At 37.0% G+C, this 7,898-nt stretch overlaps 1 long non-coding RNA gene across 1 annotated transcript; it reads right to left on the bottom strand.

The window, feature by feature from the left end:
* Positions 1 to 1,157: 1,157 nt before the first annotated feature.
* LOC103376287 (uncharacterized) lies at positions 1,158 to 1,431 on the bottom strand. The gene is made up of 2 exons (XR_521297.1): positions 1,353 to 1,431; positions 1,158 to 1,265 (listed from the first exon to the last, which is right to left on the bottom strand). It is a non-coding gene; the product is annotated as an uncharacterized LOC103376287 (long non-coding RNA).
* Between the last annotated feature and the right edge of the window lie 6,467 nt (positions 1,432 to 7,898).

The following is a 7,898-nucleotide window of genomic DNA, read 5'->3' as shown; positions in this document are numbered from 1 at the left end:
TAAGATGGGAGCAACCGTACAGCCAGAGAGGAAGTAGGCTACTGCGACTAGGAGCATTCTAGAGCCTACGGTGGAAAAACCTAAAGAGCATCAATGAAAAGGCTCTGGTGTTCCAAATTAAAAAAAGAAAGTCAACATTCAGGGGTAGGATTACACTCTAAAAAAGAAATAAACGACAGCGATGACATACCTCTTCAGCAAGAATCAATAATGTGAGTGTAATAACTTACTGCCAGAAGAAAGAGACACAGGAGCAGGTTTAAGGTTATATAAAAAGATGACAACAACGTCACAACAACTAAAAAGCTTTAAACTTTTAAAGAAATGAACGCATTTATATGAATACACGATATTATGTAAATAGTACCATACAGGAGACTACTACTGGCATAAAAACACCACTCACCAATCAGAGAATGGAAAACAGTTCAGGTTTCAAGCCTAAATTAACTGCAGAAATTCCAGGAACAAACTAGATTATAAAAACAAACTGATGCGTTACAGAACAGGTTATATAAAAAAAAAACTAAGGAAAAAAACAGCCACAGACAGAGGACTTAACATTTTGGTATTCAAACATTCGTTGGGTGTTAGTTGTACAAACAGGCAGGCTGTGACTGCGTGAGCATTCTGCAAGCCTCAGGCTGATGAAAGCTAGAGGCTGACATTTGGAAGATTTATTATTTTCATGTGACAAGAAGAAGTAGTCAAAGTTCAAATAGCTGGAAAAAAAAAAACTATTACCTCTGATTCTTTAAAACTAGCAGTGAGAAGACAGTTTTACATCTCCTCAGTCTCTGTAGCTACCATCTCCACCTGCTTCTGTCTCTTCACCTCTTCTAGCTCCTCATCGAGGTTTCGCAGCTGAACCAACTTCAGCTGTTCTGTCAGAATCACAGAACGAGGCCGAACAAATTGCAATGGAAAGGGAAAACTGTGTAAAAGTTTGATCATATGTGTGCTTGCAAACAAACACGAGCAAATCATGAGAAGATACTTACCAGCTGATAACAGCTGACTTTTGGTATTCCTAGCACTTTCTATTTCGCCTGGGAGTCTCTCAGGAGTCTGAGTAATCATTTTAAAGACAACAGTCACTGACACCATCAGCAAATTTTTCATCATTCTGTTTTAGAGATCTGAGCAAAACAAATATGGAAAATGAGCCCCATTTATTTTTGTATCAAACAAAGAAACTCACAAAGACAGAGTGCAGATTCTTGTGCAGCTCGATCAGTTGATGGAGTTGGTTTTCAAATCTTATCCTGTTGAACGGAGGCAGACTTTTTTTTAAAGTAAATGACATTTAAGTTTTTTCAAAAGTAATAAATCATTGCACTAATAATAGATACCGCTGCTTCCGGTGCTTCAGCTTCAGTTCCTGGATTTCACATCGATACTGTTCCAGCTGTTCCTCACTTTTCTTGTTCTGCAGTAACCGTCTGCAAAACACACAGATCATCACTCAGTACAAGACATAAACATATGTAAAAAAAAGAAAAAAAGAAGAAGAAACCCAAAAACTCATATTCCCTGAGTTATATATGCCTTACAGTGTGAAAAACAGACTTCTTGCAGGGTAAAAAAAAGCTTTTCATTTAATATATATGATCCTGATGTTACAACTTTAGTGTTTGATGTTTATAACAGATTCTGGTAGCTCAAATTATATTATTTGACCGTACAGACGATAAACAATGAGTGCTATTACTGAAGGTTATTAATGCAAACCTACAGTGTGTCACGGTGGATACATCGTCTAACAACACATGATACTAAAGATGCAGTGTGCAGGATTTGGCAGCATCTAGTGTTCGACTTACAGACTGCAGCCAATAAAACACACCTCACCCTCCTCTTCTAAGCATGTAGGAGAACTTATGGTGGAGGCTAAAAACATAAAAAGGTTTTCTCTAGAGCTGGATTTTACTCTGATGAAAACATAATTATGAATATTCTGTTGTTTTTTTGCCAAGAAATCACCTCATATCCTACACAATGGACCTTTAACAGACTGGAACCACATATTGTGTAAGAACATAGCGTATAATACAATATAGAAGAGATTAAATAGATTCTATTATGACTACATACATTAAAATGTGCTTTATGGATAAAAAGCTTGGACAGCGGAAACAGATAACACATAACAATAAAAGTAAGCACACCTAAAAACTTATTAAAAGCTTAAACCTCAAGACAGAATGGGGAAAACTGAATAAATAGTAAAACCTTATACAGCCAGCATCAGGAACAGAAATCGAATATCAAACAATAGATATAAAAAATACAGTTTGACCCCAGACTGTTTATCACAGAAAGACTTCTCCAGGATGATTTCACAACAAGTTGCTGCCATCTAGTGGTACACATCACAAACACACAGTTGACAGTATCCAGCACATGGAGAAGTCAGGCTGAAGACATTCAATAATTCTCTTCAGGGGCTCATGGTGCAGCTTACCTGGCCGAGTCCTGCTCAAACTCTTCCAACTGGAACTGCAACTTGCTGCACACATCTGAAATAAAGGAACTGTGGTCATCAGTGTATTGTTAATTTACTGTCTTTGCATTTACTAAAGATGGCAAATATGTTTACTAACCAAAACATTAGCACTACATGCCACCAAATCAAACTAAATCTTTACACTAACAACTCTCCAACTGTTTGTTATCAGTACGTGTGTACCTTCTTTTTCTTTAAGGATTCCCTCTATTTGGTAAGCTTCCGTTTGTACTGCAAAAACAAAGGCAACAATGCTAATATACAACTACAAAACATATATGGAATATAATGCATAGCTTAAATGATTGCCCAAATGATGGCAAATACAGCAACAATACACTTTTATTAGCTGTACATACGACACATGGAATAAATAAAATTACAAATGATGATTCTGTGTCTTACAGGTTTCCAGCTCCTTCTGCAGCGACCCACTGACAGAGTTTAGCTTTTTGATTTCTTCTTCCAGGGATTTCTCACCTTGAATAAAAGACAGTGAAAACTGAAACACACCAAGCTTTTTCACATTTAATAGCTGAGTTTTGACTATTCAGATTTAAAATTACAAGTCGTAGCTACACTGTGACTGGTGTGTATTTAAGATAGCTATCATTAAGTCAAAACAACAGCTAGTGACCAGTCAAATTAATAGTTGCACATATCTCAAATGTCACTGTAGGCAGTGCAAATTGTCACACATGACGCTGCTAATGCAAAGCTTCCCACCGGACGTCGGTCAGCAAATAATTCAGCTGCACTTGACAATGTGAACTGAGCATATCTGCGACTGAAGTGTAGATACTTGAAAAAAACACCACATAGAACAAGTGGCACAATCTGCCAGGGAAGAATGACGATATGTTTACCTAAAATCAGAATTGTGGATAAGTAAGATGACATTGTGTTACTGCTGATACACCCTGTCAGAAGGTCACAGGTCATTCCTCATAACTGCAATAAGACTGCATCAACAACATCAGCATCACTGGTTGATGTTAACCAAACGGACAAAATTAACACATGGTCATAATTCATTTTTGCACAATCTGTTTGTTTGTTAGAGTAAATATTGTCTATATACTTTATTTCAACAGCACATTTTGACATCTTGTGCACACATATTTTATTATTTATTTTTATTTCCTTTTCTATATTTTTGGATGCTGCTAAAACATTTAGATTTCTACCAGTTAGAAAATCAATAAAACCAACTACACTGTAGTTAAACGGTAAGTACTTTGTTGAATCTATACTACTTCCTTTCTACAACATTTAGTTTTTATTCACAGCAATGATCAGAATGGGTCTTAAGGGGTGTTGCTGTTCCCCAAAAGATGGAGATATTAATCATATCTCATAATTCTCCATTCATCATGTTCTGCAACTCCACGGATGGAGTAACAGGTAAGGATGTACCTCACTGAAGATACTGACTAAGCGGCATCAGAACTGGTATGACCGATGGCTCTAGCTCCCTGACTCACGGTTTTACGTTCCCCATAACGTTTTATATGCCATACATGTATTTAAACGATTTGTTGTCTGAATTCGGGTCCGTTTAATGTTAAATTGCGAAGGACTCAGCTCTATTTCCTATTCTTTCTGTTAAACCTAAAATGAAACGCGTGTTTTTAGCATATCGTCACCAGCCCCTGAATTCTGATTGGTGCAGATCACCAAAGATTTGTTTTTATCAAACTGAGACCTCTGTGCTCAGATTTTTAAAAATGTACAAGTAGTTTATCGCATTAGGACACCAGGAGCGTGGTTCACGTGTTCCTTTTTTTGCAGGTTTTACTACAGCTAAGGAGAAAAATCCGGCGACATTTACAAGCGGAAACAGGAAGCGTCGCTTCACAAAGACGAAAAGTCGCGTCAAGATAATTACGTCACATCAGGATGCCGCTACGCTACCAGTAATGACTGAAACTCGCGCTAGTTTGAACTAAACTGGTGCTACGTGACAAGAAGTGACTGATTTCCAGTTGATCAGGTGATTTATCCCTTAACATGATTCGCAAATAACACCGTAATAGTCGATGAATCCAGCAACTACCAGGCTGCAGCGGCACGCATGCGCATCACAAGCACAATTCAGCATGACAGGAAACACGCAACACGGACTTCTCTCCATCTTCTGTACTCTTTGTTCAACCTAAACACTGCTGAAGCTTGAAACGTGAAAGTAATACAAAAGCACATGAACGATGCTTGAAAAAACTTTAAAAAAATAAGTGCATCTGGTTAAGGAAAGATAATGTGGGTTGATTTACCAAATGTTCCAATTAATTTATAAATGAACAATATTTCAGACAAGCGAAGCTCAACTCAGCTGTGGACTCTTAAAACAAAGTGTGTAGAATAATAAAACATACAGAATAAAGCCTAACTCATCTCCTGTTTGTATGTAGACTATTGAGTCTAAAACAGCTTCACACAGTCTTAAATGTCAACAAATTTTTCTCTCAAGTCATACAACTTTAGCAGCAGTTAAAAATGCCATACGTCAGATCAGTCAAACTGTACCTTGTTGCAGCCTCCTGAGTTTTCCCATCAGCTGCTCAACTTTGGGCTCCTGCATTTCTCCACCTGACAGAGCAGCGCATGAAAATATTATCAGCCATGAAGTTTGTGAACATGTGTTTCACTTGCAGCAACTAAAAGTAATTTTCATTGTTGATTAATCGGTTCGTTGTTTGGTGAGTAAAATGGTGAAACATGCTGATCAGTGTCCTAAAATGTCTGTTTTGTCTTTTTACTGTCAGGAGTAAAGAAACCAAACAGTATTCATATTGACGAAGTTGAAATCTGAGAATTTCCCCCTTTTTTTCTTATTAATCAAACTGAATAATCAAATACAAAAACATATTGAACAAAAATATAAATGCAGCTTGTAATATTTTACTAAATTCTATTTATTTTTTTAACATAGGAGAATAGGTATTTGTTGTTCCAACACACGGCACTTCTACAACAACATGCATGTCATGAAACAAACAAGGACACACTTGTATGTTAGAAATGATCACGGGCAGATCAAGAGTGTGGTCACAGACCAAAAATCACAAGTTAGTAAAAAGTGTGTCCTCCATTTGCATCTCAAAGTGCCACACCTCAGCAAAACAGAGTCAATGAGGTTGTCGATGCTGCCTGTGGAAAGTTGTCCCTATTCTTCTTGAGGGACTTAGTGAAGCTGGTGGACATTTTGGGGCACAGGATCAAGTTGTCGGACACATGCATCATCATATACAGTATCGTGGGGTGACTATCTGCTAAACCATGCTGTCTGAACCATTTTCTTCGGCGGCAAATAGGAGTGCCTGGCTATTAGCATGCCAACATGTTGTGTCTTTCTCTTGTGATCTGTGGCATTATGTTATTTGAATAAAGCTGCATTGTAAGGTGGCCCTTTATAATCACTGGTCAGAGGAGTGTCTGGGTTCTGGTCACGCTATCTAATCATTCTTTAAAGCCACACCTGACCAGGATGTAGATTAGCTCAATGGTTGAACATTTGTTATTAGTTGTACAGCTTTTTGTGGGAATTTGACTCAATTTATCCTTCTCTAAACATCATAATTAAAACTACATTTTCAACCAATTCTGCAAGTCAGAAAAGAAGACATTTGCATGCTTCATTTATATTTCTGCTCAGTGTAGTTGGTGAATAATCTCATTGTTGACAACTTCTCCATGTGCCTGTAGACCAGTTTACCTTCTTTCAGTGGTGTAATCATGTCCTCCATGCTGAATGCTGTAATGTCAATAAAAAAAGAAATGTTAAATAGGTTTCTTGTTTTGCCTCTCTATAGTGTTCTACCTCACTGTGGCTATATGAGCTGGTGTTAGCTAGCCAAAATAGGAAAGTTGCCCTAATTAGCCACAAAGCTAAAAGTTAACTTACAAGCTTTCTGTACAATTCAAGGGTTTTTTTTTTCTCAGGCTGAACTAATAAAGTCGAGAATAGGAGCAAACAACACACCTGCACTCTAGTTAGCCAACTGAAATTGCTTGTTTACAACGTTGAGCGTCATGTTTAGCTAACATGAGTGACTTCTTACACATGAAATAACGGTAAAGAAGCACTTGTGCTAATGGAGGGTTTAGCTAGCTATTTAGCCAGCTAGCTAAAGATACTGAACAGTTACGCTGGTTTTCGGAGATTTACAGATAACGACCGTTTAACAGATACAAGAAACGTCTTGTAGGATATTTTTCTGCCTATTAAAGTTAAACGTGGGCCTTCTAACCTCCCGGTTCGCTCATGTTTATCTTGACAAGAGTCGTCTTTTCCAGAACTATCCAGAACTCTTCAACCTGCGGACGAGCGCGCGCGTGCACACCCTCAGCAGAACATGTACGTATTTATTTATTTGTTTGTTTGTTTGTTTAAGTCGTAGATAAAAGCTATAGTTGAAAAACCAACAGTGTAATATATTACCTATTTTTCAGTTAATTACTGTCTTTTCTAAATTTAAGTTTATATACTACTTCTGCATAAGTCAATATGTAATTTTAATTTTTTAAAATAAATCTTAAATTACAGTTGAAAATTGGATGTAGAACACGTGTAATGCTTGTTTTTGCTTAATGTATGCTTTAATAATCTATTCCAATGCAAGTAAACCCTGTTATTAGCTTCTGATATCTACCAAGGTAACTGATCTGAAATACTGGACATCAGGAAGCAATAATATTTCAAATGAATAACGACTTAACACACATAAACTTAAAGTCCCTCTTCGGTCACTGATTTAACTTCTAAAAACTCATCTTGGTGTATCAAATTGACATATTTACAAGTTTCTTTTCCATAAAAATAATCCATTCATGCCTTAATATATGTACATATTCAAGCTGGAAAGCTATTCTGAAGAATAATGATATAGACAGGCCCACTCCTGCAAATTTGCCAGATTGGTTCTTTAGGTTCCTTATGCTTGACCTCCTGGAAGTCTGAATCTGTGTTTTTGAGACTGTTATTGGTACACTGCAGCTCCAAGGTGGAAATACTCAGCCACGATTTGTCTTTACACATTTTAAAAATAACGCCATATGGACATATATAGCAAAAAGCTAAAAACCTGAGTTTCATCAGAGGAAGTCTTTAACATAGATACAAATGTGACCAATATATAACTGTATGGTGTATAAGTAAAGTGTCAGCTCTTTGGTTGACAACTATTCACTATTTATTGGCTGCTACAGTTTTTTTTCTCTGATAAGACAAAACTCTTCTGATAATACCGGAAATGTTTTGGAAATCACAATGAGGAACATGCTTTTCTTTTATCAGATAAATGCCTCGGCAGGAGCTCAGGAAGTTACATTTCCTTTATCTGCTTTCCTTGTAACCTACTGAAACATAAATCACCACTCAAAGTCCAACACC

Source organism: Stegastes partitus, unplaced genomic scaffold (assembly GCF_000690725.1).
Source record: "Stegastes partitus isolate 25-593 unplaced genomic scaffold, Stegastes_partitus-1.0.2 Scaffold46, whole genome shotgun sequence".
NCBI classification, from domain to species: domain Eukaryota; kingdom Metazoa; phylum Chordata; class Actinopteri; family Pomacentridae; genus Stegastes; species Stegastes partitus.
Note: the sequence above shows the minus strand (reverse complement) of the source record. Positions and strands in the feature narration are given on the sequence as shown.